At 37.1% G+C, this 21,116-nt stretch overlaps 1 long non-coding RNA gene across 2 annotated transcripts; it reads left to right on the forward strand.

The window, feature by feature from the left end:
- The first annotated feature begins 5,724 nt into the window (after nucleotides 1-5,724).
- LOC149784649 (uncharacterized) lies at nucleotides 5,725-17,589 on the forward strand. 2 transcript variants are annotated; one of them, XR_016413920.1, is made up of 3 exons: nucleotides 5,725-5,881; nucleotides 14,624-14,767; nucleotides 16,621-17,589. It is a non-coding gene; the product is annotated as an uncharacterized LOC149784649 (long non-coding RNA). The 2 variants fall into 2 exon arrangements; XR_016413921.1 differs by lacking the exon at nucleotides 5,725-5,881 and adding an exon at nucleotides 6,456-6,502.
- Nucleotides 17,590-21,116: the final 3,527 nt, after the last annotated feature.

Here is a 21,116-nt window from a genome sequence, read left to right on the forward strand (position 1 = left end):
ACTTGCTGGATCATTCATAAGTCACGTGACTATACTATTTAACCAACAAATACACAACGCGTTCGGAAATCTCGGAACTCAAGGTATGGACGAAACAGTCAAACAAATTCTACACTCATGATCGACTCATGCACTTTCCCTCCCAAAACATAACAGGGGAGATAACCAAAGTGATTATCTACACAATACTCACTACATATGGAATGTAAAGTCCCTCAATGGACTTTTAAAGCAAGTGGATATACTAAGAAATCAAGACATTTTCGATACATTTCCAGGGGATAATTTTAACAATCAAACAGAGATGACAATGTAGCTGTCGGCAACGATTCAGTTCTTACGCGCTCTGTTTTGGAGGGATTTTGGCGGAGGGGGACAAGGATACTTTCACGATCAGCCTCAGAAGAATACTTTCCAAACAATTTTTTTAAGCTTAATACTTGATGGAAAAGTTGCAAATTTCCCTTGATATGCATGCAATAGCTGACCTGTCACTAAAATGCATGAGCGCCGGCACATAGGAGCAAGGGGTACAGCACCTGAATCCCCCTCCCCATTTCACCTCCAAACATGTTTTGGCCTACATGGGTAAAGTTTTAATTGCTGACCGATATATGTTTCCCCTACACCCCACCCCCACCCTGCGGCTCCCCTGCACCACTGCTATTATGTGACTGTAAATATGAACGGTAAATAGTATTTACATGGTTTCTTGGAGGTTTTGTCACCGTTTACAAACAATGTTATAAAGTTTCTTGAAATTTCATTTTCATTTATACCACGGATGCGGGAGATCGCGGGTTCGAACCCTGGCTGAGTCATATCTAAAACTTACAAAAATGGTACTAACAACTGTCTCGCTAGGCGCTAAGCATTAAGAGGTTAGTGTTAGGACTGGTCGGCCTGATGTCAGGATAATGTGACTGGATGGAAAATCATGCTACATGTCTGCGGCATTATGCCCCAGTGCAAAACATCACTATTATAAACTGCCACACTGCAGACAACGTAGCGATATGACTGACAAATCGATAAAGTTACGTTAAAAATCCAAAACACGCACATTTTTAGCATAGATATAGTTTAATACACCAAAGGCATACATTAATTTTTCCATTAAAAGTAATGTCAACAATTAAGTGTTTAATGGGAGATATTGAAATGGCCACAAAAAATGTGAACCGATTTGTGATTCTGTGGTAATTAGCAAAATTTTCATGATGTTTGCTCATGGAAATGATGTAAAGGATGGCATTAACAATGTTGGAAGGTGGTAACTGGTGGCATTAAAGTTGGAGGATGGTAACTGATGGCACTAACAAAGCTGGAAGGTGGTAACTGATGGCATCGGCAATGTAGGAATGAATGTTAATAGGTGCGTAGAAATCATTTAAAAAAAAAAAACCAACAGATTAACGGTTTAATAGAAATTAATTTTAAGGCTTTACTTTGGACTGGTGGAAGAGTAATTCTGCTATAATTAGTTGGGCTATAGTTGACAATTTGATTATTTAAATGCATAATTATTGCTGCACACCAATCTTTACATATGTGGTTGAGGGGCCCCGAGTGGCCGATTGGTCTAAAGCGCTCTCCGTTACGGATCATGCCATTTCACCTCTGTCTGCGTGGGTTCGAGTCTCGGATTCAGCCAACGTGGGTATGTGAGAAAGCTTGCCAGTAGCTTCACGTGGGTCGGTGGTTCTTTCCGGGTTTTTTCCGGGTTCTTCCTTCACCATTAATACTGGTGTAGCCTATCGTGTGCTGCAAAATGGCGCTAAATCCTTCAACAACAACAACAACAAATGTCGTTGACTTGAAACAGTTCATGAAACAAACGAGTCAACAGAAGTGTTAGATAACCTTCGGCTGCTTTGATTCGGAAAATAAATATTTTCTTTTCGAATTTCATGCTTTCTTCCTTTTGATTATCGAAAATATTTATTTTTTAAACAAATTGTTGGGTATATCATGCCATGGAAATGGAAGCTAAGTGTCTTTCTAAAGAATAAACGGCGGCAGCTGACAAGGGCTGGCCTAGGAACTCTTTGGGCTGTACTTTGCGTTTCTAAATATGAATCAGGTGAGTTGTCGCCAGTGTTAAATTCGTTTTGCCTTTCACCGGGTTCATAGTGCATCCCATGTCTTCTGAACCGTCGACCTTGTTCCATCATTTACGGAATGACTGCATGGCTAATCTAGTTAAGGACACTTTAACGATAGGTGCCGTTAATCGCGACACGTCTACTCCTGCTTTGGACGAATCGTAATTTTCTAACCTGATTGATTTTATAATATACCCAACATTAGATCATTGGGCCACCCAAAACTGCAACAGGGATCAAGCGCATGGGACACATATGTAAAGAAATTAATTGATCAATAATCAATAAATCAACCATATTCATCTGATAATGAAATAACCTATCAGCCAAGCAAGTGTACGCTGGATCATGTAGGCACCCTCGTAATTGAATTAGTCAAGTCTTTGTTTAAGAATATGTGCGCACTGGCAGAACACTACATAAATCAGAGGGTGGCTTCTTCATTGAAATATGTATTTATCAGTACTAGGTATTTTGGGAAACCGCTTCTTATCTATAATTCAAAACATTTGCCCAGTTCCATCGACGGTCTCGTTTGTAGGTGAAAAGAAAGTGCCGTGTAATAGCATAACAAAAGGCACAAATATTTTTTTTATTTTATAAAAATAAAATTTTTCTTAAAAGGAAAAGAGGGAAATCGTACATTTTCTAAAATAAGATGTATATTACGCATGTCCTGCAAATAACAAAAAGAAAAAGAAAAACAACAACAAATAACGTGTACGGTAGGTCGTTTTAGGATAGCGTAAAAATGAAAATTACCCATAAGACCTTGCCACGTAAACCAATGATACTGATAAGTACATTAAATACCTTTAGTCAATGTATAGTAAATCAGTGGCATATATGTAGATATACATTTTCACTGGAATATGTGTGCATATGTACAGTAAAGCATATTAATAAAATAAAATCAAATGTAATTTCTGCTTACCTTGCGTAAAAGCATAACTATCCAAAATTACTATTCTGACCACCAAACAATTCTGCCTAAAAGAAGATTGTGTCTGGCGAAGGAGTTAACGACGGTGTGAATGAACGGTCGTGGTCAGTGTTTTGGTCATCATGAAAAGTTAGAGCAATAGGGGTATCACATATAATACAGTCGTCTCAGCCTAAGATCTAGTGCAAAGTAATTCCATTCTAAGTACGATGCATGCCTTAGGGAGTTTTATACAATGAATGAAACACATCACCGAATAACGTCTTGATTTCTTAGTATATCCACTTACTTTTAACTTTACAATGAATTCTGTCTTCTATTTTTAACTTGGTTAATTGCCCGTCCTATGACGAACGGGATTTTTTTTAAAAAAAGTATAATTATATTTTTAAAAAAAACAGTTGGAACCAGCGAGTTCAAAAATAATTTACAGATAAAAATGCAAAAAGTATTTAAAAAAGGGGATACTGCCGCGAGGTTCGAACTCAAGGCCTCTTGTGAGGCAGCAGGTTCATGTAAATATGTGTGTGTGTTTATAAATAAGATGTGATTTTTCAAGAAAAAATCGTCTGTTTAAAGTGTTTTTACAGATTTAGTCAAATTGACATATTTGTTCTGAAAATAGGCACGTATTCAATGTATCGACGATATATAGACACAATTTTTATTATTATTTAAATACCTTTTACTTTGCCGTCGATCATAGCGGGCGTTCGTGTTAAGATTCAAGCACAGACAGCAATACTGCTTGCATATGTATGTGTTGTATTCAGCAAGGAAAATACGTTTTAATTTTGTCAAATGATTTGTATTACACCAACCCAAACATGCAGTTACTAGGGTGGACAGGGCCGACAAGGGGGGGGGGGCAACCGGGGATACATCCCAGGGGCTCGGGCCTAACAGCACTTTTAATTTTATAAAAGAAAGTTTTTGTTTGAACATGAACTAGGAGAGGACCGGATGCTTCTTATCCCAGGGCCCGTGATCGCTCTCTACGGAACTGAGGGTGGAGATTAGGGGAAGGGTGTGTGTATATCTGTATTTGCAAGCCTTCGCTTTAGCTGCTGGCATCCTGCTCAAACAACTTAGTCCTATATTTCCTTAACACCAACATATTATGACGAACTTTTGCACTAAGTTAGCATTGTACTTCAGAAGATAATGGATGCTCTTTGTTAGTAGGTATGTATGTATGTATGTATGTAGGTAGGTATGTAGGTAGTTAGGTAGGTAGGTAGGTATGTGCATGGCTGATTGACTTTATTTCCTCTTCAACAGAGATTATATCAGATTAATCAAATTCAGGACAATACAAGATCATGAAATACAATAGAAAGGTTACGAAAATAAAAGAGTAGTACTGTGTCCGCTACCATTTTGGCAAAACAAAACATCTCAATACCTACAATCATACAAGTATGTACGTATGTACGTACGTATGTATGTATGTATGTATGCTGTTGTTGTTATGGGGCTTAACGCCATTTTTCAGCACACGATAGGCTATTCATGGCGGCCAGTAATAATGGTGAAGGAAGAACCCGGGAAAACCCCGGGAAGAACCACCGACCCACGAAAAGCTACTGGCAAGCTTTCTCACATACCCATATTAGCCGAATCCGAGACTTGAACCAACGTAGACAGAGGTGAGATGGCAGTGATCCGTAACGGAAAGCGCTTTAGACCACTCGGCCATGTATGTATGTATGTATGTATGTATGTTTTACGGAACCACTGAACAGTAAGAGCTCTATGGTGCCAGCTAAAAGTAAAGTTCAAAATGTAAAAAAAAATGAACTACACCAAAAACTAGGAAGATAAACTCTTCCAAACAAATGTAAACATGAGATACAAACATGAGATACAAAAAGATAAAACATAACAGTAAAGATGTTAGAATTTGTATAGAGATAAAAGATAAAAATATCCATTCGTTAAAGTAAGTGTGTGTGTGTATGTGTGTGTGTGTGTGTACCTATATGTCTGACTTCATGTTATTTCATCTGTCAGAGCCCCCGGGTGACCCGGTGGTATGAGACGCTCTCCTGTACATATCGCTCATACATCTCACCTCTATCTGCGTGTGTTCGAATCTCAGCTAGACCAACGTGGGTATGTAAGACAGATTACCAGTTGTATCCTGTTGTCGGTGTTTTTTTTTTTTTTTCATGGGTCTGCACCAGAGATTCTGTCCGCCATGTATAATCGATCATATCTGAAAAAATGGCGTACCCCCTCCCCCTCAACAAAAACCCTCGCATACCAGTCTCTCTCTCTCTCTCTCTCTCTCTCTCTCTCTCCACACTTACACATACACACACACACACACACACTCACACACGAGCGCGCGCGAGGTACATGTGCTGGTGCTGCATGTGGTGTTGCTGTCTTAGATGTATTAATTTGAAGCAGATACAATTACATACAGTGGAATTACTTGTGCGAGAAAAAAGATCAACAAATTGTATTAAAGTAAACTTTTGTTACAAAGGACAGTTTTGGTCAAAATATTGTTAATCCTTCGGTTGTGGCGAAGTACAATGTTCATTTGACAAGCATTCACTGTGATGAAATGCTGAATTAAAGGCAATACACGACGTCAGGCGCAAGATCAATATAGTGTTGCAGGATTCGGCATTAAAGGCGGATAAATGGGTCGATCACAAGTGTTTCCGTCTGATTAGTGGTCAGTCTGACCTCATCATGGAAAATAGTTCTTCAGTCAATGCTGTAAATGGGTTAGCGCAGGTTTACATTGACTGATACCGCCCGTCATTTCTTCATATAATTGAATCACCATTAACGAAGCGAGAGGGACTGAAAGGGAAAGGTTAGTTTTGTAAACTTTTGAACGGTGTTTTGTACATCGCTATACAGCACAACTCTTTCTCATACAGGCAGTGATGTACATGTAGAAAGCACTATGAAAAAAGGTTCTTACCTACGGGAACACTTACCTAATATACATAATCCACTTGACTCAGTCTACAAATATGTGAGGTACAGTATACAGCGATTTACTGGAAATGTGCAATATACGTTTTTGACGCAGTCATAATGCTACAGTACTGGCACGCGTCTAGACATATTTAAATAATGAGATGGGGGGTGGGCAATTTCCCCACGGGCGCCAGGCGACGGGGTGGGTAGGGAAGACTACTTCAGGAACACCTTTTTAAGCCGAAATTGTCATAGCATTTCACCTCACTTTAGTGTAACGGTGCAATTCCTGATAAAACTGCATTTAGGAGGGGGAGGAGAGAGATTAGTGGCTGACAGAAACGGTTGTCTGTGCCAAGATTGGGGCGCTAATAAAGAATAATGCATGGGGCATCTCAATCTGAGCTCCGTTGATTGGCCCCGGGCGCCTCGATCCATCTCGCTGCCTAAAGGTGGTGCTTTGTACATCGGTTGAAAATGGTTGCGGCAATTGACTTCAAAGGGATTCTTTGTAAGTTTTTCATTGCAAGTAGGACTACGTACCAGAGAGAAGCCGTTACAGCTATATTTGAGAGAAATGATACATTGGTACAAACACTTACTGACTGTGGAAAACTGCCTATTTAAGAGTCATTTCCATTTGTGTTCTCTCCTTCTCTCGATTAGGCAGAGCCAGTGTTAACATTTGAACAAGTTGATTTTGATTGGATGTGGTGGCTTGGGTTATACACGGTGAGCTCAAATATGAAACCTTAGGCTCTTTTTTACGTACGCCATAAACAGTTGCACACAGCAAAACGTTAATTTTGTGATTCATACATGATTGGTAAATCAATACACACATTTTACACAAACGAATTTCAGAAAAGGAGACCTTAAACGGAAACAAAAGACACAGTGCACTCAACCGACATATGCCATTCGGATCATCTGGTATCCAAAAGCCTCACGAGTTGCATTCCTTTGTATGTAACATTAACTAGCCAATAGAATAGCGCGCAACAGCGGTGCAGTGAACATTGACCGAAAATGGTGGAGTTAGCGGACATCTCGCCATTTTGTTGACAGTGATAACGATAATTGTGGGAGCTGTTTCACTGGACGCAGTTGCTTGTCACTGCATTTAATAAAATTCACAGACATGACTTACTGAAATATCGGATTGATCCGCCAAGGTGTAGATAGGTTAACACATCGGAACCTTGGCTAGCGAAGATGTATTTAATGATTTATAAATATGTTAAAATCGATATCTGTGAAGCAGACAGATTACGGATTTGTGCGTAGACTCCTAATTGCGAGACAGAAAAGAATAAAATGCAGTAGTTGTAAAGTGTTGATTTGAAACTGCCATGCACGACATTTTGCCAAGTCACGGATCACCAACGTTTTTTTTAGACCCTATTCATCTTTGCAAGGTGGGTCTAGGCAGTCCTTAGCGGCCATAGCAACATATCATCAGACGGGTGACTATCGCTGTCCTAAGTTAGACTCAAGCATAGTGTCTGTACAGGTTAACTCTCGTAAGTCAAACTCTTGCACAGTGTCTGTACAGACTCACTGTCCTAAGTTAGACAGGCATAGTGTATGTACAGGTTAACTATCTTAAGTCAAACTCTTGCATAGTATCTGTACATACTGTCCTAAGTTAGACTCAGGCACAGTGTATGTACAGGTTAACTATCTTAAGTCAAACTCTTGCATAGTGTCTGTACAGACTCACTGTAATAAGTTAGACTCAGGCATAGTGTCTGTACAGGTTAACTATCTTAATTCAAACTCGTGCATAGTGTCTGTACAGACTCGGACTCAACTGTCCTAAGTTAGACTCAGGCATAGTGTATGTACAGGTTAACTATCTTAAGTCAAACTTTTGCATAGTGTCTGTACAGACTCACTGTCCTAAGTTGGACTCTAGCAGAGTATCTACACATATTAACTATCTTAATTCAGCCTACAATACGACATCTGTCTACAAGGAAAAATTTGGATTAAACAACTGTACATTATACGTCAAGAAAATCTATATCAAACTAGGTTCATGGTGATGAATCACTAGAAAAAATAATGTTTACCTGCATTCGCTACACAGAAGTTGGATTGGTGTGAGGTTTTACGGCATAGCAACACGGGCAGTTTGTTTAGTGCCGACGAAATTCAAAAGAAAGTGCCTTGCCCATAGACATAATATGGTAGTTGACCCGGATGATCCGATAATAGGATTCCAACTCGCACCCTTTCAGATGCGAGTCTGATACGCTAACCACTAAGTCCCTGCGGAGCAATGTGTCGCCTCTTGCGACATGCAGACAGCCGCATCTGACCTATTCTATGTCACCAAGCCCGTAGGTGACAAGAAAACATTAAAATTGTTTAAATTTATTCTAACAACTGAAACGCTATGAACCACCATATATTACCTCAGTGTATAAGTATCAAATTAGTATATAACACTGGTCAACAGTGAAATCATTACTGACTTGAAAAGGCCCTAATCTGTAGTATTTTGGTGTGCCGAACACGAATATAACCGTGAAAAATTTGTATTGGCTCTCGTTTTGAAGATATTCATATACCTCATTTTCTATGTTTCACTGTGTAAATTTCTCCAGTAGGACTGCAGCAACATCTGGAATAATGATGTAACATTGCATAATACCATCATGCTCACATCATCCACAGTTGATTGCATCATTTTCTGATGCAATGCAATACTAATGCCATGCGGCTGCTGAAGTAAGTTGACGTCAGCAGTGTACTATACATGTGTAGGCCTATTATACTAATGCCAGGCGGCTGCTGAAGCTGACGTAAGCAGTGTACTATATAAAGCCCAATCAGATAGGTTCAGCATTTAAAATATTTTAGACGTTGTGCGAGACAGTTCAAGCTACTGTTACATAAAACTTATTATTTTATCCATTTACGTACAATAAAGAACAGTAATGCCTCGAAAGTGTGTTAATACCACGGACAATTTTTGCTATATTTGTGGGGAAGTGACATTTGCCAACCAGAAGAAAAGTATCAATTCTCAAGTGAAGAAGGCATATCATCTTTACTTCGGATGCAAGGTTGGTGACCAAGACAAGCCTTGGGCTCCGCATATATGCTGTGCTACATGTACAACACAGTTTTCACAGTGGTTGAATTGCAAAAGGTCATCAATGCCGTTTGCAGTCCCAATGGTGTGGAGAGAGCCAAGCAACCACCTAAATGACTGTTACTTCTGCTTGGTTCCTCCTCTTTCCGGCGGAATAACGAAGCGAAAGAAGTCGAGAATAGTCTACCCAAACATTCCGTCTGCATTGAGACCAGTTCCACATGGTGAGGGACTTCCTATTCCAGAACCTCCAGCAGAATATTCTCTTGATTCATCTGACGAAGACAAAGGTGAGTCGACCTGTTCTTCTCCTGGTCCATCAGCATGCAGTGATCCAGATTTTCACTGTGGTGCATCATCAACCCCACACAGAATAACACAGGAAGAACTAAATGACCTGATTCGTGATTTGGACTTATCAAAGAACAAGGCAGAATTGCTAGGATCAAGACTCCAACAATGGAATCTTCTAGAAGAAGATGTCACAATTACTGCATATCGAAAGCGCCACCAGCAATTGGAGCCTTTCTTCAGAAAGGAAAGTAATCTGATATTCTGTTCCGATATTGAGGGCCTCATGAATGCTTTAAAAATCACTCATGACCCACAAGAATGGAGACTATTTGTGGACTCTTCGAAACTGAGTCTCAAGGCTGTGCTTTTGCACAATGGAAACATTCTTCCATCTATTCCAGTAGCGTATGCTGTCCACATGAAAGAGACATACGATAACTTAAGGCAGCTACTGAATTCCATTGAGTATAACAAGTACAGCTGGCACCTCTGTGGTGATTTGAAGGTAGTTGCCCTTTTAATGGGACTGCAGCAAGGATATACAAAATACATGTGTTTCTTATGCGAGTGGGATAGCCGAGCAAGGGAAATGCACTACATGAGGAAGGAATGGACTCACAGGCAGAATGTAGCCATTGGAGAGAAGAATATCCAACACCCAGCTCTGGTTGAGGCTCAGAAAATCTTGCTACCACCCCTTCACATCAAACTAGGTTTGATGAAGAACTTCGTGAAAGCCATTGACCGGACTTTGCCAGCATTCCGATACCTGCATGAAAAATTCCCTCGACTCAGCGAAGCAAAGATTAAAGAGGGAGTTGTTGTGGGTCCTCAGATTCGAGAGCTTTTCAAAGATGACCGGTTCAACAACTTGCTGGAAGGTGACGCGAAACAAGCATGGAATGCTTTTCGCCTAGTTTCTACAAACTTCCTCGGAAATGTTAGGGCAGAAAACTATAAGGAACTAGTAGAAGACATGTTGATGAAGTATAAGAAACTTGGCTGCAATATGTCTCTAAAGATTCACTTCCTTCATTCCCATTTGGATTTCTTTCCTAGCAACTGTGGTATTGTTAGTGATGAACACGGCGAACGTTTTCATCAAGATATCGCAACAATGGAACAAAGATACCAGGGAAAATGGTCCACTACAATGCTGGCTGACTACTGCTGGACACTCCTCAGAGATGCTCCGGAACAGCTGTACAAGAGACAGGCGAAGAAATCTAAGATGTAGTCAATGACTTGATTTTTTATAGGTAGGCTATTACAGTTGACCTTTTACTATTGGAATGCATTTCGTTATGTAAACATTAATTTCTTGCAGATTACAAAAAAACTAGAGCCAATTTTGCAATTTGACTGTCATATTCGTGTTCAGCACATAAAAATTGATAAGAATTGACTAATTTTATTTCAGTAACATGACTTTTGTAAAAATTTGTTGTCCAGTGTAATCTGCAATGGACATAACTAACATGGGTATGTCTGTCATGTGTTTTATACTGGTTTCACACATTTCGTTAACTCTAAAGAAACAATGGAGAATGAGAAACGGATGAACCAACATAAATTGGAGAGGATGACAGTAAGGAGGAGGAAAGGAACGAGCAAAGGCATGAAAACGAAGCAGTAAGTTCATACGGGAGTATTGGGAACAAAAAAGCATGGTCGGAAAGAGCACAATAGAAATATGACAGACGAAGGATATACATGACAAGAAATAACGTACTTAGGACTCTTATCATGTAAAACAAATAATAAAAATTAAAAGAAATCAGGCAAAATGGATGAAGGGAAACCGGGGATGGCGTGTATTAATATAAATGGGTTAAACGAGTCTAAGATACAAAAAAAAAATCATTGAGGAAACGAAGGAATATATTATTTTTTTTTTTTTGTTACAAGAGGCACACAATGGGATAGGGGAAATGAGAAACCTACTAGAGGAAAAGATGAACGCAGAAATGAATGTAAATGATATAAGCGCAGGAGTAGCAATAATAATGAAAATTAAAGAAGGGTGCAAACAATGGGAACAAATAGAAGTAGGGGAAACTGTCAGGGGAAAGCTCTCACGCATAAAAATGAAAGACTGACATATTCTAGATGTTTTTTACCTGTTTAATACAACGCTAGATAAGTACAGTTTATAAAGAAACGTACAGAACATATCCAAACATTTGCAATGGAAAAATATTATTTTGGGGGGGATTTTAAAATGTTTAGAGGGGAAAATATATATGATAGATGGGTTAACTCTGAATGACGTTTCTTTATAAAATCTTTTAGGAGATAACACATTGTGTGATGGGTATAGAAAGTGGAACCTTTTAAGAACTGAGTATACATATGAATATAATGTAAATAAAGCAAGCAGACTGGATACATTTCATGTCTCTGAATTGGGCTGTGGAATCTGTGGACGAGTGTAGGATGTGCACTGTCAAAATTTCAGACTCATTTTATGATTGATCTAGAGGTGGTAATCAAGGAAAGAGAAAACTGGGGGAAGTATTGTTGGAAATTGAACAAAAAGGTTTCAAATGATAAAGAATATAGGACCTAATAAGAGAAAATGAAGAAGACCTGGCTATTAAAAATGAATGGGATACAATGAAAAGATTGTGTAACAGCAAAAAGAAAATGTAGAATAACAACAAAGAGACAATGTAGGACAGTGTTTCTCAAACATTTTTGTCTTGCGGCGCACCAAAAAGATCTAAAACATTTCACGGCACACATGAAAAGATTTAACAATTTTTGTGGTGAAGAACTTATTTTTACATATATATTTAATTTTAAATTTAATGTGAAGGATGTGCCTGCTTTCGAGAGCAAATCAGATTGAAGCGAGGCTCCAAAGTCGACAAACAAGCGCGCATTTCATCGTAGTTTTTAAGAAGTCTCTCTCTCTCTTTTTCAATTTGATTTCAGTCAATGATGAAAATCCAAACTCACAAAGCCACGAAGACACAAATGGCAAGATTATTTTGATTGCTTTTGAACTGATTGCAGGATATGACTTCTTGATTGAGATCCAAAACTCATCCCGGATCTTTTCGAGAAATATTGACTGAAAAAATATATCGTTATTTTAAATCAATGAGCTTTTCTTCTTCTTCGGTTGTAAGATTTGTAGTTTCGTTGTTTCCGAATGGATTGATCACCCATCCATATTCCTCGCTTACATGTGATGGGAAGTAATGCTTCAGTGCCGATTGTAGGTCTCTCGGTGTGTCCAGAATTTCGGGGATGATTTTCTTGTTTGAGATTCGTTGACAGTAGGAAGGCAGTCGAGGACTCCCTTCGAGACCTTATTTTGCCACAGCGACAACTTTTCATCAAACGACTTCAGTTTTCGTGTTGCAGTGATGATGTCTTCTGATGGTCCTTGAAGATTTAAATTCAGAGAATTTAATTTGTCGAATAAATCGGATAGAAAATGAACCTTCAGCCACCAGATTTCGTCATGAAGAGAGAATCCAAAGTCTGTTTTCTCAACCTCCAAGAACGAAATCGCTTCAATCTTGCGATGGACGAGACGCTTTAACACTTTTCCCCATTGAAAGCCAACGAATGTCGGTATGGTACAGCAGGCATTTGTAATCTGAATCCATCGCTTCACAGAGTTGATAGAAAAGTCGAGATTGAAGCGGTCGAGATTTGATGAAGTTTACAACTTGAATAACTTGTTTCAGAAGTTATATATATTATGTTTTAACGTTTGCGACATTGATTTACCATTTAATTTTTCGATATGTTAAAGGTTTTAAAACGCTAGCAATTTTAAATATTTTTTAAAAACTCACACGGCACACCTGCAAATCTCTCGCTGCACACTATTGTGCCGCGGCACACAGTTTGAGAATCACTGATGTAGAATAAGAAAAGAAAAGAAGTTTGTCAGGATGTGACTAAAGATGCAAACATGGATGCAGACACTCAGTCTAAAGCAAAACAGGAATTTGAGTTAATAGAGAACGATGAAATTCAAGGAAAGTTTAGGGACTTATACAAAAAGCGGAAGGACTGTACAAACGGGAGGAACTCAGAAGGGGGGAACAAAAGAAAATTGAAGAGATTAAGGAGTGACAAAAGGTTTTCAAGGGGAAAGGACAAGGGTAGAAAATATTAGATTATATTATCAACGTCTATATACAAAGCCAAATATGGAAGATAATGGCATAATGGATTACTACATGAATACCCAAGTGGAAAAAAATCACTGAAAATAAAATGACGAAAGTGAAGCTTATATTAGGGTGGAAAAAATTGAACAGATAATAATGGCAATGCCAAAGGGAAAATCTCTGGGACAGATTGGATTACGGTAGATTTTTATACAACGTTTAGAAAGAACGTGCACATATTTTATAAGCGTTGCATACTAACATATATTTACTGGTGAGGAAAGCCAATGTCCATGAAGGAAGGACTTATAACAATATTATACAAGGGGAAGGGTGATAAAAACAAGCTGAACAATTGGAACACAGATTAATTTATCCTGAGTAGAATTCAAAGAATCAAGGAGGGAATGTCGACAATTAAATTTAAAAAATCTGGGCGGGAGTGGGGGAAAAACGCAGAATATACACAACAAAATTTTAACCATTAGGACACCAATCGACTATCTGAACATACAAGGTTACAAAGGAGCACTGGTATTATTTGACCAAGAAGAAGCGTTCGATTGACTTGAGCATAACTATATCGATCAAGTTTTAGAAAAATTTGGCTTCGGTGCTAGCTTCTTGAAATGGACACAAATTTCTGTACCACAAAATCGTTTCGATAGTACAGGTAAATGGAGCGATTACTCAAAAATTTGAAATTGAGAGATTAGAAAGACAGTGCTGCTCTTAGTCTATGCTTTGATACATAATAATAATAGAAATGTTGTGCTTCTAAATTAGAGATAATGCAGATATAAAAGGTATCCCTTTACCAAATTGGGCAAATGAACTAAAAATGGTACAAAAATCCGACGACCGGGGCTCCATTATTACGCTCCATGAGGAGTGATACAAAAGTGGACAAGGAATCAGATCACAATTATTAGCTCTGGTTCAGTACCCACGAATGTAGTCCCAGTCTATTTTAGAGCACTTTTTCCTGTCTCCTTTTGGTGGCAATACAAGAATTATATTTAGGCATTTTTGGTCTGGATTTAAAGGTAATTGTTCATGGTTTAGAATATGAACTTATGATGCGGTTTTATATGTGTTTTAGCGACAGTGTACAGTGAGTAATAAGGCCTTCGTGATGATCCGGAAGTGAAATATGTTTTCCATTGCACGTTGTTTACAGTCCAGCCTCTCAAAGAAATGCCAGTGAGCCTAAGACAAGAACTTCACCGTGAAGTTATCTTTGAAGGTATTTTAGATTAACATATGATTTGTATTGATTGTCACAGAATGGAATGTTCACTACTGAGAAACAAATGTAGAGAATATATAGTAAAATTTATTGTGTTCTGGGTCTTGTCAGTACAGTATTGACTCAAGTTTAAATTGCTATAATATGTTTATTATTAATGATAGACACATTCCATTTTAATATGTTGTGTATATTGACTTTTAAAATAGAAGAATGAAATTAACAACACAAAATAATTTTTAATTAAAAAAATTAAATGCTTTTAAAACGAAATTAAATGTAACTTATTCCTCTAAAAATGCACATATAAAATATTTATTGGAACGATATTAAATATTATCAGCATGTATGTTTACCTACACCACATACAATCTGTAATGATTGACATTTGTCAGATTTTGTCAGAAAAGGCCTATTTGAATATCAAAATGAGATTTTTGTTTAAAATAGATCACTCAGACTACTTATCAGGGGCCCAAGCTGTTAATCTATGATGGGCTCACTTCCTGAGTAACACATATATTAGCTTGTATAGCTTTCAGTAATTGTTGATAAACCTAGTTATAAGTTATTTAGCGAGAGGACAGAGAGGAAAACTTGATAGTAGAACCTACTCAAGTCTACTAAATCATATTAAAATGTCAGATAATAGGTCAAAAGGATAAAATATACTTTCCCCATGCATATGTACCCTTGGATATAACAAAGCAGCAAAATGATGTAAGTTGAACGCAAAATGCATGCCATTTTGTTAGCCATTTTGGTTAAGAGATTGCTTGCTTTTTTTTCCGATGTGAGGTATTGTGGCCTCGGCTGATATTACGCGAATTATAATGAACTATTTTATTTTATGTATTATTGATTATTAGTAATAATTGTTAGCTGACTCTCTAAACATTACACCAGATTCAAACGTAGTATTTGAAATTAACTTTGTACGACTGATCTTAAGACGGTTACATATCCCGGATGAGGAAATATTCATATATTTTAGAATATTTGGAATCAAAAGATCACATTCAATGCATCATATAGGCTGTGATTGTATCAATAGTGGATCTGTAAGGCACATATCTGGCTGTGTGTACTTAAAATATCTCAAACTGTCATTTTCATCACGAATAGGCTTGTTTATGGTAACATAATTAAATTTAATACTAAACAGAGTGCAGTATCGTAGCATCGGCTGATATCACATTCCAACGAATCATTCAACTTAATAATTGTTAATCAGCACTCTCGAAATACATAAAAAATATTCAAACAGATCCATTGAATTATGTTTGCCCATTTGATCTTAACCGGTACATTGTACATGTCCCACATATGTAAATGTCCATCCTTGTTTACCCGTCTGGAGGATCCGAAATTCACATTTAGTTGATGATATAAGATGTATTGGTACCTATAGTTGAGTTGTATGGCCACATTTGCTGTATTCACTTGTAATATTCAAAATTGTTATTTCCATCATGAATACGATTGCTAATAGTACTATATTTGAATTTAGTACATTCTCACTTGACTTTCCTGTATACTGGTATGTACTAATGTTTGCACCAATATTCAAACCTCACCGTCCCAATACTGCGTTAAACTTTATGATACACAGCGTGCCTAATTAGTAATTTAACATGCAAATGGCTAAATATACATGTAGATACCTTGTATATATCTTCTGGATGAATACATAACTTTCGTTTATGCAAAGTGCTTCATATGTCAAGTTTAAATTTTTTCCAATGCTTGCACCCTTGATGCCATTTTCAAATTTCCATACGTATTTTAATTTCATTCACATCCACCTTACTGTTTTCTAAATTTAAGTGAAACATGTTATATCTTTTCAGGTCTAGCCTGGTATCTGAAACAAAGTGTTAGAGCTGGGTTATTTTGGAAGCTCTCGGGTAGTCAGGTGTTGATAGCAACATTTCATAAGGACACGTGCAATCTTCCACCATAAGTGACCAAGATTAGTTCATATCACCACACCGATATATATAGCACATCAAAGACATGGCTTATGTCTTCCTGAGAGGTTAGCACTTTTGTTCAATAAAGAAGAGCCTCCCTAGAAACTGTAATTTCCTATCACATTGTCACCTGTTGTGGTTATCGACAGGGAAATGGAAAACATTTGTGCTATAAAATATGGTACTGGTCTCATCAAAATTTTTAATTTGAGTGTGTTATTATTTATACAAACAACTGCCCGAGTACCTGACGAATTTCATAGTTACAGCCTTTGCTATACTGTTTTCTGTTGCCAAGTTTTCCGGTACTTATTTATGGTTCGACTGTTGACACATATATCCAACTTGGACGCCGAGCAATGAAAACGTTTCTCACATACGTCCAGTCCGAGTGACACAATGATACATAATGGATCTATATGGATATATATGTATATGGATATATATGTATATGGAAAACCCAATAGATGTATTACTTATCTATGTATCCGGCTCTACTTGTGGAAAATTATGATTTTTTAAAATATGTTTATGATTAGGTGGATCCAATTGAAAACAAAATGATAGATACATGTACTACATACCGAACTATAATCTACTTGTCAGGTTTAATATATCTACTATGTACCGAATATAAGCATATATATATATATATATATATATATATATATATATATATATATATATATATATAAAGCTAAATCCATTACAGTTTTCTTAGACGGTATTTTGAAAATAAACAGAACTAAAATAAATTACCAGCACCAGTATCTACCACCTTCTTTTCATTCACAGTAGTCACATTAATTAACCTTAGCAAATTGCCAATAAACAGGGAGAAATGTTCTAGATATCTTGTATCAATTTTCTGATGTCAGTTTTATTCCATGTTCTTGTTTATATCCTTTTGTGGACTCTTGTCATCAAGACGGGTTTTCCTAAGGGTTTTACTTGAGGCTTTTGGACTAAATGACGCGGAGGCTTCACTTGTGTTAACATTTTTAATCAGTACGTGTATCAGATAGCCGTGAGTGTTGTTTAATAATTTATCACAAGTAACGTGATGCGGAGTTGTAGAGTAGTGTTGGTATGATACGATGATAAAAGGCTGAATGTATAAGCAAAAACAAGTTACGATCTTGCACGGCAGCCGCTAAATATATAGGCGAAAATTTGATGACTTAAAAACAATTCATAACAGTAATTGTGCATTTTGTGCAGTCTTTTGTCTTATTTTGTAATATTCGTTGTTGGTTAAATTGACAATTTTCGAAAGGCGCGATTTTTTATTTCCTAGAAAGATATATACGGTAAACTGGTTTTGATTAAAAGTATTAGACTTAGGAATGATGTCGAAATAATAATCCCTTGACCAGTGAGAGAACCCTAATGCTAACGTTTATACAGAATTACAACACGCACAACATTCGCCAAACTTACTGCACCTACCAAATTGAAGCTATTGATTAAAATGAAAATAGAATCTACGTTATACTGAGAGCGGAAACCTGTCACGGCTTTATTAAACAGTGATCAGTTTATATTTCCGATTGATGCCGTTGAGAATTGAATTATCCACTAACAATGGATGATATTTTATAATTTACGAAACTGCAAATCAATTTGTTGGACTGAAGTAATGAAAGTATCAGTCTCATTCACTTTACAGCGATTTCGTTCATTTAATGGCAGCTAAGTTCTTATCGAAGGTACACCCTAATTATAGTGATGCAGTTGTGATTTTTTTTATAGTTTTGGTTGTGGTGGTGATGGCAGTGGCAGTAGTAGTTGTTGCAGTAGTTGTTATTTTAGCAGTTTTAGATTTGTGTTAGAAGTAGTAGTTATTGTTTTGGTAGTGGTAAAGCTTGGACTAAGTGTAACGATAGCATCAGTACCTTTATCGTTTGTGCTGTTAGTAGTACTAATAACACTGTTACCCATCTGTCAGCTGACTAACAGATTATAGTTAATTTATTGTGTCAGTGAATATTTGACACGTTATATATTTGTCCGATTATATGTTATCTGCACTAAGACACCAAGGTTGTATCAATACAAACATGCACAAGTTTCAAGTGTTGCCCGTACAGTTGGAAACGAGATCGCATATACTCAAGGATGTGGGTATGATTAATTGTATTTAAATAATTTTGAAGTATACTGGGAGTGAGGATAAAAACACAACAGTGACATAACAGAATGAACTGTCACTGCGTATTATCTACCTCCATATATTGTAATGGATATTTAATAATTTGTACGGTTTGGTGGTGTGTTTTTTAGCATGATTAGGTCATGATTTAATCAAACAAACATACAAAAAGATAAAGGAAAATAATTGAAGCCCACACCAGCATTAAGAAAAAAACATTCATTTAATTACATGATCGGTCTCCCTCGTTTTTACAATATTTTTGTAAGACTGTGATTTGGTTACGTTTCCTAAATAACGTCCTAGCTACGTCGTACATAAACATTAATCTCAATAGCCCTCAAAGCTATTAGGTACATATATTTTACAAATACTTCGTATATACATTGAGAAAAACAGCTTGTACCATAGTGTATGTGTCGTGTGTGTTTGGATTTTTAACATAGTTTTAAAAATGTTTTAGTCATATCACTACGATGTCTGCAGATTGGTAGTTTATAGTGATGTCTAGCACTGACGATTACAAACATGATGCAACACTGGCTGCCTGGTCCATGTACATTGTGTTTAACATGTAAATACCTTGCGATGTGCCATTTTGAAAGAAAGGAAAGTTAAGAAAATGATATTAATTGTTGGTATTTATGTGACCTTAGTCTGAATTGTACTAATAAGTGATTACACAATGGCGAAATTTTGCAAAGAAATTAAAGACGATGAGAGAGCGTGGTCATCGGAAAATGCTTTGAGTAGGCATTTTTCAATTGTTCATGCGCTGAGATCCAGATAGTAAGATTTATTGCTCCTGACCCAACCCCCAATTTTTATATATAAAAAATCAAGTTTAATTAGATACAGTAACTTATCATTAGTTTCGGTTATTTTCTTATGAGTTTTCTGGTCACCGATGGATAGAAGGGCTGGCAGAAGCCTTGTTTTATACGGTAGATGCATGTGCTTCAAGAAAAACATTTATTCCATTTGTAAGGCTGACGTGAAAGAAAGCATTAATCGACAGAGAGAATATGATGTACCATGTTCAAGATTTACTATCTTGGCATACAATGAAACACAAAACCTTTTTTTTGTGTCTACATCTGCAATTTAATTCAAAAAGCCCTTTTAAACGAATCATCAGCCACGAAGATTAAGGATTATGTCTTGCCCCTTACGGTTCATTTAGAAATACAAAACATTCAACATCAGCGTATTTAAAAGGTCGACAACGTTGTGGAATCAGACTAGACTTGCAATGATCTAATACAGTAAAGTGTTGCCATTGATGCATTTTACCTTTCTGGGCTAAATAATATAGAATGAAACTAGATAGCCTAATGTTCACAAGCCCCCCTTTATGTTTTCTAATCTTTCGTAGAGTACACAGGGTCAAAATAAGTCAATATATAATGTCTGGGAAATTCAAGGCTGTGAAAATGAAGAAACTGCAAACAATATTTTCCATACATGATGGAAATTGATCATTGTAATGTCAAATTGTTGAACTGAGTCGATACAGTATTTCTTTTCATAAAGATAATGATATCGCTCGCCAGAGGAGGTAATCTATACGAATCAAAATATTCTACACTGTGGTCGTTTGGAAAGTAGACGGCTACTCGGCGGGTTCCTAGTCGATGAATGACCTCTTTGTTAATCATGTAGGCTAGTAAGTCTTTTTGATTTTGATGAGGACTTTCATCTTTAGTACACATCACTAGATTAAAAGAAACTATACCGACTGTGAGTCAGAAGGCAATGATATAATCAGAACATACTTAACTTTTTTCCTTTGCTATATGTGTAAAGTAAGTCGAATACAAGAACATCGATGCGTCTCAAGATACAGTGGAATGGTCACACAAGTCTTTAAAGCACTTTAAAACATATCTTCTCTTCTGAGACGAGAATCCATTCATCTCTCCCGATGTTCTGTTATGTTTTTCTAATAGTCTTTAAAATTGTTAATTGCCTCAGTATTGTCAGATTCTGCATGGTATTCGCAAATACTTCCACAATTTGACGTTCCAGACGAAGCTCGCCTGATTTTAAAGGGTGGAAATCCATCGTCTTGGTCTGGAGTGAAATCAAAGCCCACAAGGCGTATCATTTTCTATAACCTTTGTCCGAAATACCATGGCTGCCAATGGTATCTAAGTTCATGTGGCTTCAAACAGTGTCAAGTAATATATCGGGTCATTTTTCTGGGCAATATTAGGTTAAA

The sequence above is a fragment of the Sinohyriopsis cumingii genome, chromosome 14 (genome assembly GCF_028554795.1).
Source record: "Sinohyriopsis cumingii isolate HCF-2022 chromosome 14, ASM2855479v2, whole genome shotgun sequence".
Classification (NCBI taxonomy): Eukaryota; Metazoa; Mollusca; class Bivalvia; order Unionida; family Unionidae; genus Sinohyriopsis; species Sinohyriopsis cumingii.